This window comes from Canis aureus, chromosome 35, assembly GCF_053574225.1.
Source record: "Canis aureus isolate CA01 chromosome 35, VMU_Caureus_v.1.0, whole genome shotgun sequence".
NCBI classification, from domain to species: domain Eukaryota; kingdom Metazoa; phylum Chordata; class Mammalia; order Carnivora; family Canidae; genus Canis; species Canis aureus.
In genome coordinates, this window is record NC_135645.1 from 5993976 (window position 1) to 6008044 (window position 14069).

General features: G+C 46.7%; 1 protein-coding gene across 8 annotated transcripts in view; it reads right to left on the bottom strand.

Annotated features, from left to right (window-relative positions):
- The window catches only part of CASR (calcium sensing receptor), a 91856-nt gene that overhangs the window by 39135 nt on the left and 38652 nt on the right, over positions 1-14069 (bottom strand). For 2 of the 8 annotated variants that reach the window (XM_077884018.1, XM_077884016.1), the window contains one exon: positions 9047-9193. The exons of 5 other annotated variants lie outside the window; for them this stretch is intronic. The gene's annotated coding sequence lies outside the window, so the exon portion shown is untranslated. Of the gene's footprint in view, positions 1-9046; positions 9194-10883; positions 13238-14069 lie in introns of those variants that run through there. One more of the 8 variants, XM_077884021.1, reaches the window with a different exon arrangement.

Below are 14069 nucleotides of genomic sequence, written 5' to 3' on the forward strand. Positions count from 1 at the left end.
TCATGCAATAATCTTTAACCTCTTACGACAGCAGTGTTCCAGGAAACATAGTTCAGAAATCATTGCTCTGTAGCTGGGGTAACTTTCTGAAACTATAAAAAGTGTGCATGATTTGTGAACTAGAGAAAAATGGCCATTAACCACAGATAGGCCACTTCTCGCCTTCTTCCCAGCTGGGGGATTCACCTATCTGGTTATCATTCTCTTCTGCCTTTGGCAGCATCTTGGGAGCTCTACTTTTAAAATTAAATCTTTCATTACTAAGTTCCTCTTTCAAATTTGCCAAATGGATATATATTCCTCAGGACCAGTGGATTAGCTCCAGATAGGAAGGCCCAGGATTCTGTATATATGTGACCATTAGAAGTCACTTTCACAAACCCCCTCTGTCCAGTACCCCTTTTTCTCTTCTCTCTCTGGCAGCCCTTCTGGGGGCTCAGGAAGGCCTCCCTTTCAGGAGCTGGAGTGGTCCTGAACATTCCGCAATCTGTGGATCCAGTGTGCTCTCAGTGTCTCTCTGCCTGCTTCTGAGCATGTGAGAGGCTCCCAAAGACCTGGTTTGGGTAAGAGGAGGTCACAGAGGCCTTACAAAGAGCTCTTTCCACTTTGATTCCTCCTTTCCTCTTTTGAAATGAAATACTATTTTATTTTGATTTTCTTCTCCCTTCTCTCCCCCCCCCCCCTTTTTTTTTGCTTTATCTTGCAGAAGTTTCCAAACTGGTTTTTAAGACTTCTCCCAACTTCTCTGATGAGAAATGAGCTTCTTAAAAAGTAATGGTAAAGGTTATTATTCCTCTTTCTATTTAGCTAGACCTATGTGCCGATTATATTAGATGAGGGGTCAAACTATGGCCAGATTTGGCTGACTTATTTTTGTAAAAATTTTATTGAAATACAGGCATGCGTATTCACTTGCGCATTAGTTAAGGTTGGTTTTGTGCTACAAGGGCACGTTTGAGTAGTTAACAACAGACGTTGGTCCACAAAGCCTACCTTTACACAGAAAGTTTGTTGATCCCTGAATTAAACTGAACGCGGAGAAAACTCTATCTTTGCTATGACTGTATATGCTGACAGCTTCAGAAATAGTTATGTGCCTGGTGTGCACAGTGGTTCCTCCAAGTTAAAAGGAGATGATTCCATTAGCCTTTTCAGTTAGAGCAATGAGTCCAACAGGCTGTTTTGTGGCCAGAGAAATAGGTCACTTCTCCTTGGTTGCCATCTGACTCAGGAGGCATCAGGGGGCTTGCTTGCCATTTTCTCACATGAAGAAAGTGGAGTGGGTTGTGTGGGGACTCCCCCCCCACCACCACCAAGTGCAAAAAACTATAGCTAAAGATGGGAAGTCCAAGTTAAGAATCTGAATCACCAGCAACAATTTTTTTTACCCCCTCTGATACTGCCAAATGAGTCAATTCCCTGGGAACCAGCTACCTTCCTGTGAAAATGACCTTAAGGGAAAATATGATTGGTGTGGTTTATTTGGGAAACAGAAATACCACTAACTCCCATGTAGCCCATGTGTGATCTGGGCGGGGGATGAAGGCCTGAAAGGAGAAAGCCCAGCACTTCAAGTAAGGGAAGAAAATATTGCTCTGGAGACTGCTTTAATTCTGCTCCCTTATTGCTGATGGATGCAGATTCCCTTGTGAAGTTGTCCTCTTGCATTTCTCTCATTTTCTTCTCCTCCACTTTATAGCACCACTTTCTAACACCCTGAGGCTCAGAGTAGGTCTCCTGATATGAGATTAGAGAACATCAGAAGAGGAGGGACTTATGTCAATGCCCTCCAGCCAAGCACCACCAGAACAGAGAGAAAGGAGCCACCGAGGTGCAGAATGTGAGAGGCACTGCTTGTTATGGCTGGTCCTTGTCCTGGTCCTTTGGGAGGACCAGCCCTGTGGTTGCACAAGTTTGGTTTGTTACCTGTTGCAGAGAAGTAGAATTGTGGGTCATCCCAGAGAGAGTGGTAGAAAGAACTACAGGGCTGAGGCTTGTGTGAGGGGAATTTAGGGAGGGTTTAAGGAAGCAGGGCTTTGGATACTGTCCGGAAGCCAGAGTCATTCTGTGATCGGGCATCTTAGTGACCCTTGTCTAAAGGGAAAGAGGACTAGAGTGAGGTGGAAGCTGTAATTGGTAAAGATGCCATACTCATCTGAGCCAGGATAGGGTGATGTTTGGTTGTTTTTGTGGTTTGGATAATGTTATTATTTTTCAAATCTGTGCGTAGGCATGATTGTGGAGTGCTCTTATTTCTGTCTTTGTGGGATGATGATATTCTATGAAATTGCATATGTTCAGCAAGAAAATATCGAGGCCCCACTGATAGTACCACCCAGCACCCGAGTATTAGGAACTATTTTTCTCTTTCTTGCTGACCAGTTATTCCCACTGACACACTCTTTTTTCACTTTCCTTAGAGTCAAAAATCACAGGATAGCAGAGCCAGAAAGGACTATAGAAACCATCTAGTTCAAACCTTGCATGTTTAAGTTAAGGCGACAGAAGGTCAGCGATATTGCTGCCTTGCCAACATCACACAGCCAGGTATTACTGTGTCACACACACAGCATCGCGTAGCTGGTTCTGGGACCCTTGTTTCTTGACTCCAGGGGCCGTACACACGCCGGCCCCACCTCCGTCAGCAGCCTCATTGTAGGTGTAGGGAGGGCCTATAACACTCTCCCTCCTCCTGGGCTCCAGTCTGCCAGGCCCTTCATTTCCTCCAATGGGCCAGGTTCTTTGTTGTTTCAGGCCCTCCCCACAAGCTGTTTCCTCTACTTAGAATGCTCTTCCAGCCCTCTGACCTGCACATCTTGCTTAATTCATTCCTACGCATCCTTCAGGTTGGCTCAAATCCCGTCACCTCTCAAGGAAGCCCCTCGTGACTCTCCAGGCCTCACTCTTCCCTATTGCTCTTTGCCCCTTCCTAGCATTTCCCTGGAGTCCCTCCGAATCTCCAGGCAGTCAGGGATCTGGTCTTTCATTGCTATATGCTCTGGACATAGCAGATGCTCAATAATGAATGGACACTTTACTCCAAGCCTGGAGGACATTCTAACCACTAGAATTCTTTTTATAGTACAATTAAAAAAAAAAAAGGATTCTAAAAATCTTTTTCTGGTGCCTCTATATAAACTTAGAGTCTGGTTGCAAGTAAAGAATACAACAGGCTAAAGCAAAAATGCTGAGGTGTTGCAAGTAGGTGGAGGATGAATTTGATGATCCCATCCCATGTCGTCCTTCCTGTGATCACTATCTGGACATGCGGGTGTGCTGGAAAGGGCAGCATGCAGCCAGGAGCCCTTCACGTCCCTGAACCAGACTCTGAAGCTGCTATTGCATCATTATTTAAAATGTTGGAAGACCGTGTAGAGTAGGCTGTTTGCCATGAAAAAGGCTATAAAGATGAGATAGTTCGCACAGCTTAGGTATATGGCTCTCTCTGAAGTGTTGATGAAAACTATGGCTGCTGGGCCCAGAAAAATGCACACCTGTACGTAATTCTGTGTGTTTCAGGTATTTCCTATAATCACAAAACGAGGTTGTGTGATTTGAGGTTTTTCCCTCTGTGAGAGGTACTTCTGTTACCTCTGTGGAGAGGCAGAGCAAGGATGGAAGCCAAATGTCCTCATTCCTCATCTACTATCCTTTCCCTTCACATCAAAATGTTCATTCCAGCGAGAGACAGCAGGGCATCAGCAGCTGAAGGCACAGGCTCTGATTGAACGTGACAGGCGCAAATCTCTGCTTTGACAATTACTAGTTGGTGACACGGGGCAAGTTGTATCCTTTCTGAGCTTTTGTTTCCTCATCTATAACAGGGATAAGGATGGTGGGGTCGCTGTAAGGATCACGTTAAAATAACCTTGTAAGAATTTACCGTAGAGCCCGGCACACAGGATACGCTAAATGTTAGTTCTTAACCTGAGGATAGCAATGCCCTTCACGTCTCCCCTCTTCCTTGGATTGCGCAGAGAGCTCACTCTGCTGCTTCTCTCCGGTCCCAGAATACACCTGTGTAGCTCGGCCACAGCCCGGCTGCCTTCAAAGGGCAAGTGCCCGATGAGGAGCCAGGGCTGGGGCGGCAAGCCCGCTGGATCAGAGATGCAGTTAGCATCCTGTCCACGGGGCGGATGCCTGCTGCGTGACACTCCTACAGTGGGAGCCCGATCAGCACGTTTCCTGGTGTCCCCCAGGGTGACCACAGGCCAGAGGATGGCTCTGCGCAAGCTGCCTGAAGTCGGAGCTGATGGCAAGCGGAGCAGGCAAGGAGGTCGGCTGCAGATTCCGCGGGGACAGGCGGGTTTCAGGTTTCCGCGGTGCGGGTCTCTGATCTTTCGTGCGTCGGTCTCATAGGTCAACGCAACAAGGCGGGAGCACGTGTGTGAAGGAACCAGGAGGAAGGCCTCGGGCTGCAAAACCCTGGTGGAGGGCGAGGGCTGGAGGGGTCGGGAGACCCCGGTTCTGGTCACGCCCCCTGGGGAGCAGCCGCCGGCGGGAAGGCTGGGCCTCTCCTCTGCACGAGGCTGGAGGCTCGGCGGCCCGGGTGGGCCGTCCTGTAGGGCGGGGCCTCGGCGGTGGGCGGGGCCTCGGCGGGGCGGGGCCTCGGCGGTGGGCGGGGCCTCGAGCTGGTCCCCAGCCCGGGGCTCAGCGACCGCCCGGGGCGCGGGGGGGGCGGGGAGGCCCGGGGCGCGGACCGCGGCCGCTTTCTCCGCCGTCAGCAGCCCCGCGGGTCGCTCCGCGCAGCTCCGCCGTCGTTGCGCCCGCATCGGCCCGGGGCCGGCGGTGCTGGAGCAGAAAGATCGCGGATCGATTTGCAGCCAGCGCGGCCGCGGCGTCAGCAGCCGGGAGCGCCCGTCGTGACCCGCGGGGCGTGGGGCTGGCGAGAGGCCCCGCGGCGGGAGGGGCCCGACCCGTGCGATCGGCCGCCGGGGGCGCCAGGGCCGAAGGCCCCCGCACGAGTGACCGGTAACTTGGGACCAGGGACCCATCTGCGCGACATGAGCACATCCTCGGAGTCCAGTAAAACCCAGGCGAGCATCTCCAAGTTTAGGCCAAATTTCCCATTTACAAACGGGGAAACTGAGGCACGGGGAGGGGAAGCCGCTCGCCCAGGGCACAGGGCCAGACTCCAGCAGCGCTCCCCGCGGTAGAAGGCGAATGTGCGTCCTCTCCCTTCGTAGAGCTCATCCGCGGAAGGAATGGAAGGAAGGCTCCTCATTTTTCATTTTCAGTGTGCAAACTTTTTACAAAAGAAAGTGAAGGAAAGAGCCATCGCACTGGAACATTACAATATCATGTCCGAACGATACAGAATTCTGAATTTGTGAAGGATAGCTGAGGTCTTTTAGCTCACTCCCTTTTATTTTTTTCACTCCCTCATTTTAGTTCTCAACTGCTTAGTGGAGGCACCTGTGAGCCCTGTCCGCTGCCACAGTTTTTTTTTTTTAAAGATTTTATTTATTGATTCATGAGAGACACAGAAAGGCGGAGACATAGGCAGAGGGAGGAGCAGGCTCCCCCCCACCCTGGGGGGGGGGGGCCCAGATGTGGAACTCGAACCCAGGACCCCGAGATCACGACCTGAGCTAAAGGCAGATGTTCAACCACCCAGGCGCCCTACAGTTGTTATTAAATATACACTCACCTTAACAGAAATGCAAATAAACCCCATAAGCACACTCCAGGAGGAAAGTAGGACATTTTGCTTCTAGTATGTGTCCTGATTTTGAGGGTGGGGTGGAGCTGGGAGACAGAAATATAGAGGCTGGCAAAGAATGTTTAGCAGACTTAAAGCGTGTATTTTAAATTTTTACAATAAACATTCGGCATAGATTACCTTCACAGCATCGTGGGGTTATTAAATTCTAGCAATTCTTTCAGAAAAACGTGAGTTTTTCTATCTTGTAGGCACTTTATTGCACGTAGGCAAGGCTGTATAAATCAACTGTGGTTACCCAAGGAATCTGAGAGATCATTTATAATAAAATGCTAAATATGTGATTGAGAATTCCCGGGTAAGATAAGTCAGTGGGTATCTGAGGGATGTACCCGAAGGCATTGGGGGATGGAACGTGTAGACGGGGGAGGGAAGGGAGGATACCAGCTGGGGGGTAGAGTGGGTGAAGGCACAGGAGCAGGTGACACAGCGGGAGTTCTGATCCCCTCTTAACAGGGAGGCCATGGGTGCAGATCCAGTTCACCCTGGCTACGGCAAGTATAGCGGGGACAGCCTGTATCTCACAGGTTGTTGTTCTAACAGACATAGAAGTGTCTGGTCCATCGATTCCCAAGGAACAGACGCATACAGCTCCTGCCCTGCTGTCCTGAGCCTCTTCCTCTCTTCTAAGTGCCCAGTCCTTCAGTCCTTCCTGTGTTCAGGGTCTCAATTCCAGCCAGAGACAGATGAGGCTGCGGCAGTAGCACACAGGAGGTGCGATCTCGATCTGAAAAGCCCAGGTTCTTTCCTTTTCTCTGCACCTGGCAACACTGTTTATTTCTAATAGCAAAAATGGAACTCCAAATCTAACAAGCGGGGACTGGCAGGCCAAGATGGTACAATCTCAGAAGACTGTGCAGTCCTTAAAACCAGGCAGCGAAACCACCTAAAGACATAGGACAGTACTCATCAGATGCTGTTAAGTAAATTAAAAAACAAATTTACAGAACAGCATGTCCAGTGAAACCAACTGGTTTAAAAAATATGAGTAGACCTAGAAAGGAAAGATGGAGCATTATTAACATCTTCGTGAGCTAGACAGGGAAGGGATTCCTAGTGTTAGGCCCATAATGCTGAAAACAAATGCACAAACAGCGACCAACCACAGCAACAACAAGAGCATCTGGACGGAAGGGGGTTAAGTGATTTGCCCACGATCACAGCTGGGAACTGGCCAAGCCTCAGCTGGAAACAGATTTCAGATTCCTGATCCAGTGTTCTTCCACTGGACCAGTCTAGTCCACGCCTTCCTCAGACTGCTGGGGTCCCTCATAGGTGTGTACATTTCAGGAGGGACGTGGTCCTTTGAGGCAGCCACACTGCCCTGGCCGGAGAGTCATGTAGATGCTGATAGAAGAACAGTTTTCATTTTTGTTTATTTAAGAAATGATACAGTAATGTGCTCAGCAGACGTCCTCTAGGCTTCCTGAGTCTCCTGGGCAAGTGGTGTGGGCAAGCTGCCAGGCACTCTACGCACACACCCTGGGCACGTGGGCTACTAGAGCTGGTGGGGGATTTGGAATTACTTAGCAGATGGGAAAATCAAGGCTCAAGACAAGGTGAATTGTCTTTCCCCCCAGCGGGGCATGGGTCCTTCCAAGGGTCTCCATTACCTCACTCTGTAGAATCTGTTCTGGAATAGTGATGCTGTCTTTAGTGGCCATCTCAGAGAAAGCCCAACCCCACTTAGGTCCTGGAAGGAAGAGGCCAGCCCAGTTCTCCCTTTCTGGTAGGACTCTCAGTTCATGTGCCTGTGGCAGGAAGGGGCGGGGGGTCGAATAGCTGTGGATTCAGGTGTTTGTGTGGAAAATGTGCTAGCCTCGTGGTTCTAAGAGGAAGTGGTAGGTGGTGGGAGTTAAATGACAAAGACGACAGAGGTGAGTCAAAGGTGTTTTATATTTGCCAGGTTGTTCATTAAGATTCATTGAGTTCAGGGTTCAGTTCTCAAGGTGGCTTAATAAAAACTGCACAAATAGAGCCTCTTCCATGCCCCCTGGGTTCGTTCTTCATATTTATTGAATGAAAGGTTAATGTATTCAGAGTTCCCTCTGAACCCCTGTTAGATCCCAATTCTTCTCCATGTGGACCCTCTAGGTGAAAATTTGCTATGGGTAGAAATGCCCTAAAACTGGGGTAGGGAGAGGCTGGGGCTGGAATACGAGAGACTTTAGCCCCAAGATGGCAGTTGGAAGTGAGCCTTAATAATTCTTAAAAGAAGAAAATGAGGTGAAAAAAAAACATAAATGCTAGCCTTACAGTACAATTTCTGAAAGTGTTCTTGATCAAATATATAAGGAAACACTGTGTGAGATAAAAGTAAACATGTCTGTTGACTGTAGGACTTATCAGTGCCTTTAAAAGTCCAATGTGCTGATGGGGGCACTTGATGGGATGAGCACTGGGTGTTATTCTATATGTTGGCAAAATGAACACCAATAAAAAATAAATTTATTAAAAAAAATAAAAGTCCAATGTGCACTGCAGAATCTCCAAGAAAAGGACACAGTAAATAAAGTTGAAAGCAAGACAAATATAATTTCATTCTGGTAATTTTCTTATTCTTATTTTTTCTCTTCTGATCTCAAGCTCATAGTGCTGTAAATCCTTGGTGTTTTAGACTCTATTTATTTGTATTTAACCATGTCCATTAGGGATACCGATGGATGACTAACAGGGATGCCACTCTGTATTTCTCTAGAAATTTTCAGTCTGTGTCGCACTGAATTCCCAGTGGTTGGAAATAATCAGTACTATGTGACACTTCACTGGACCTGGCTTCTTGTCATGAATTGCCAACCTTTCTACATGTTGCTGGGTAGCGTTAGCATTGGCTGGGGATTGAGACTGGAAGCAGGGCAGGAAGGACTGGTCGGATGCAAACAAGCTCTGGGAAGAGACACACTGCTGCTCCCTGTGCTTGATACCAGAAGGGGCCACCCTTCTATTGTCTTGTCTGCCTTGGGTCCAGGTATCTCTTCTATTTCTCTCTTTAATAAAAACGTTTTTATTAAGGCATCACTTACATGTAATACAGTTCACAAGTCGTAAAGCTACAGCTTGATGGGTTTCTACAAATGTACAACATCCATATAAACACCATCCGGATCAAGACATAGAACACTTCCAACACACCAGAAGACTCCCTCGTGCCTTCTCCCATTACACCCCCAAGTTCTATTTGACTTCCATCGCTCTAGATTAGTTTTGCTTATTCTTTAACTTCATAGCAAGCATGGAGATGCTTGTTGCCCTGCAGGTTAATGCACCTCGACGTAGCCATTACCCACGCCCATTACCCATGCCCCGGCCACCACACATACTCACCGTGGTTGATACAACGTGTGTCTATACATAGGTACGTGCAGACATAGCAGTTAGGGCAGCACCGAGCTGAAACTTGCCACAGAATTCTGAGTATCTTGCCTTATGTGCACAATGTTGCTGAGATGGCAGCGAAACAGAGAATGGGATCTGGGATCGGGAAGGCAAGTATGTTCCTAGTGAGGCTCCCAAAAGGCTGACTTATACACACTCTAGGTCAAACTAAGTCTATGAGGCAGAAGTCCTCTCATCAAAATCACAAGAAGCTAAACAACATTGAGACCATAGTACTTGATAATCTACAACAGAGCTCACATGTCTGAATCATCCACTAATGTCTCATCGACCTGATGTCATAGATGGTACCTCTTCATCCCTCTAATCTTAAACGGGTGGCTTTGCCACTCCAACCTTCATGGGTGGTCCCGCCCTGACCCAGGTGTTGAACCAGTTTTCACTTCTGGCTCCGGGAAGGCATGAGACCTAGCTCAACAGACTTCCCCTTCTCTTTGGGCTGTGGTGACTTTGGTGATCTTAGCCTTGGTGAACCCTGAGCCGGGTTACTGTGGTGCCAGCTTTGGTCTCTGATCCCTGATCCAGCCTGGGTCTCCCTGGTGCCAACAGCCTGCTCTTCTGGAGCTTGAACAAATGCAGCCCCACCCTTGCCCGGACTCAGGAGACGAACTATAGATCCTGTTTCTGTAAGTAGGTTACACCATCCTGACAACCTCTGCAGCTGAATCAAGCCACCGCTGCTTTAGGGGCCATTTGGATCTTAAGTGAATCTAGTTGGGTTTATCTACAAAATGCATCTGTCCACCTCATATCTGTCTACTTCTTAGTTCACACCCCTAGTCCAAGCCATCATTTTTTATCACCTGAATGACGGGCTCCCATCTGATCTCTCTGCTTTTGCTCTTGCCTAAAATAATCCAATTGTCCCCATTTTTCACGTAGCAGTTAATCTTTTAAACACTGACAATGGGGACGCCTGGGCAGCTCAGCGGTTGCAGATCTAGGGCGTGATCCTGGGGTCCTGGGACTGAGTCCTGCATCGGGCTCCCTCCATGGAGCCTGCTTCTCCCTCTGCCTGTGTCTCTGCCTCTCTCTCTCTGTGTCTCTCATGAATAAATAAATACAATCTTAATAAAAAAAACTGACAATGATCTGCTTCTGTAGCCCCATTTTGTATGACTCCCCTTTATTATTATTTTTTAAAAGATTTTATCTATTTATTCATGAGAGGCAGAGGGAGAAGCAGGCTCCATGCAGGGAGCCCGATGCGGGACTTGATCCCAGATCCCGGGATCACGCCCTGAGCCAAAGGCAGACGCTCAACTGCTGAGCCACCCAGGCGTCCCTTGTTCGTTATTTTTAATCACCCTAGTCTCTTGCCTGTTCCTGGAACACACTGAGCTCGTTGGCCTCACTGTTCCCTCTACCTGGAATGCTTTCCTCCTGGCTGTCTCCTCATCCTTGAGGTCTGACCTTAAATGTCACTTCCATTGGAAGGTCTTTCCTGACTACCCTGTCAAAAGTTGCCCTCACCCCAGCTGTCTGATATCCCTGTGTGCTTTTTCATCATAGCGCTTATATCTGTAATCACACACTCTGCAGCATGTAGTTGTAATTTGCAAACGCAAAGGTGATTGTTTATCTGTTTGCTTGTTATCAACTCTCTAGCACCAAATCTAGATTGTAAACCCTTCGAGGCGAGGACCTGTCCGTCTTGTCCACAACTGCATCCTCAGTACTTAGCAGTGTCTGAAATTTGGTAGGAGCCCAATAAATATTTATGATGAATGAACGAGTAGATTATTCATACCCCTTCCTTTCCTACCTTCTATATCCAGTTCATCATGAGATCCTTTAGACTTTGCCACTTAAGTATTTTCACTTCTTTCCCAGCTCCACCACTACCACCGTAGCTCAAGCTACAATTAATCCTCATGTGACCTGCTGTGATGGCTTCTCCCATTGCATCCCTGCTTCAGTTGGGCTCCCCTCCAATCCATTCTTCTCCTTGCAGTGGGAGTGACCTTTATATACAGAAATCTAGTCATTTCATGTTCTTGCCTGAATTACTTCAGTGGCTTCCTTTGCTGTGAAGGTCAACAGCACAATCCTTATAGTGATCTGCAAGACCCTGCTTGGTTTAACCCTTTCCAGTCCCCAACCTCATTTTCTGCTGTACAACCTATTATTCTCACTACTGCAGATGTGACCATGCCCTCCCTGTTCCTTCCAGCCTTAATGCCTTTGCATCTGTTCCTTCACTGGGAATCTGTTCCTCCCCATTCTTTGCTACATTAGTCCTGTTCATTATTTTGATCTAAGCTCACATTTCATTTACTGAAGAAAACTCCCTGAATCCTTCTTGTCCACTCCCCCTTCATCCACACAAGATGGGGTCCACTCAGCTACCTGACCTCATAGAATTATACTTTCCCATCATTGCACCTTATATATAGTAAATATTCAATAAACACATGTTGAATGGATAAAAGATAAATTAAAAAACAATTCAAAATGGTGAAATTAAATCTATATATGAGTAACACTAGCTCATTATTGATGAGGTCCTCTTTCATGTGCCATAGGTCACCAATAGCATGTACACTGACATCTTTATAACTTCTAGAGTGTATGAATTTCAATCTTTGTGTTAATAATAGCACCAAGAATACTAGCTAACATTTACTGAGTACTTTTTATGTGCTTGACTCTACTGGCTACATAAATAGTGCCGAGAATTTAGTTCCCCCAACCACCTATTAGGATGGTACAGTTATTATTCCCTTTTTTGTAGATAAAATAACTATAATCTTTCTTGCCCTTTTTAATACTCCTAACTGTTCTCAGATTCCCTTGGTCTGTGAAAGATAATGTCAAAAACACAGGTAAAAGATAAATGGACCAGATCCTTTAAAAATTCCAAAACAGACACCCCCGATTGAGATCATTTACCACCCCTTTCCCCCCAGGCTACTGAAAGCTAGAAATGCCAGAGGTGGTGATTCAAACAATGTCCCACCAGTTCTTTTCTGATTTCCCTTGCCCATGCTCAGGGGCTGGAAAAATCAAATAAAATGATCATGAGGTCAAGGGCAAGGCAGCCTTGAAGGGATAAACCTGCAGCCCAGGGAAACTAAAAGGGGAGAGAACAGTTCTATGCACTTATGCTTCGATTATGTGGCCGCCCATGGAGGCTGTGTCTGTAGGAGGTGTGCCCATCAAGAAACAAGATTAATTTGACAAATATACTTAAATAATAGTGCCTTACATTTGTGTAGGGCTTGATGGTTTACAAAAGTGCTTTCATGTCCATGACCGAATTAGATTCTCATAACTGCTCATGGAAAGTGGACATTACGAACATCCCATTAAAGATGAGCAAACAGAGAGGCTCCTCAAGGGTAAGGACCTGACTGAGGCCCACAGTGTTCAAGGGACACAGCCCTGGAGCAGTTCCAGACGTTATGTTTTCCAAAGTTTCTGCCACCCCATGTACACGTCCTTCAGAGACAGCCCCTCGGAGGGTAGCTCTTGTTGGAGTTCAGAGCACTTCTGACATGGGTGCCTCTCCTAGAGCCAGTTTCTGAGCTGTCCAAGAAAACCAATTACACCTGACTTGGCACCAAAATCTTGTCACTCAGCTTAATCATTACCTTGTTCACCAGACTTAGCTGGCTCCTGGTAACTTTGACCTATTTCCAAAGATCAAATCCTTCCTCAAAGATGGAAACTTTGTCAAAACTGATGATATTCAAAAGAATGGGATATGGGAGAACTTCCTGGAGTAATATCACCAAATATTAATGATGGACTTTTAGGTGTTTAAAAAGCCTTTTAATTTTTGTCCTTTTCTGCATTACTTGAAATCTCTATAATAAGCCATGTTTTGCTTTAATGAGAGACACACCAGAAACAGAGTTCTTAAATAAAAATGTTGGAAGGAAATATGGCACAATTTTAACAGCTAATTCCGACTTGTAGATAGATGATTGTCATTTGTGTGCATGTGTGTTTTCTGGCATCCATCTCCCCCAAAATCTTTTGAGCAACAGAAGCATCATTTGATAAGTGGAAAGCCCTTCAAAGAGCTTTACTTAAAAGGAGATGAGCTTTACTTAAACGAGCTGTGCACATTTAGCTGTGCACATACCAGTGTGTTGATTTAAAATAAATTAAGTCATTTTATGCTTCATTCACAGCCCAACTGTCCAATTGTGTCTTTGGTTCACTCCTGGAGGCAGGGGGCTACAATCATAGAATGGTTCAACTCTCTCATATGTGTGGGCAAAGACTCTCTGTCCGCCTGTTATTCAGAATGGTGAGGCAGCCATATTTGTGAGAATTGCAAAGGCAAGGATAAACTTACTTCCTCCTTTCCTTCTACCCTCCCCCTTAGTGGTCCAGAAAACTCTGGTTTATGTCCTTTCAGCGGCAAAGATTAGTTTCTTGGTGATGCATTCCACACTCCTGAGGTTAATAAATGACTCTGAAGAAAAGCAAGTCATTTATCATGGGCTTTTGTGTGACCCCTAGACCAGTCATTGAAAAAATACTGCATTATAGGTGCTTTCAAACAAGGAATTGGCCTTACTGCCCTGTTGCCGTGTGCCCAGTTAGGGGACATAGTCTTTTCTTTGATGCTTTCATTCCAAGGACTCCTTAGCAGCCAAGAGAGATTTTATTTGGCTAAATTCTCACCATTAGAGTCTAGACTGTAAAGTGTTCCTGTATAATCCAAGTACAGAGTGAATGACAACTGAATGTACCTGAATAGTAGTACATCTTTCTCTGTTGGGCCAGAGTTGGGACTCAGATGTGTTCAGCATGTGTCATTCAATGATCCTGAGGTTCCCAGCCCAATCTCACCCCTCCCGCCTAGTCCACTATCTCTCTGGGGTTTTTAAACATTCTGATCTAAGAGAAAGTAAAGTTGCATCTGCATCCTCTTGTCTGAATCATACAGTTGGAGAACTTGATTCTCTTCCATCTCTAAAACTGCTTGTCTATATCC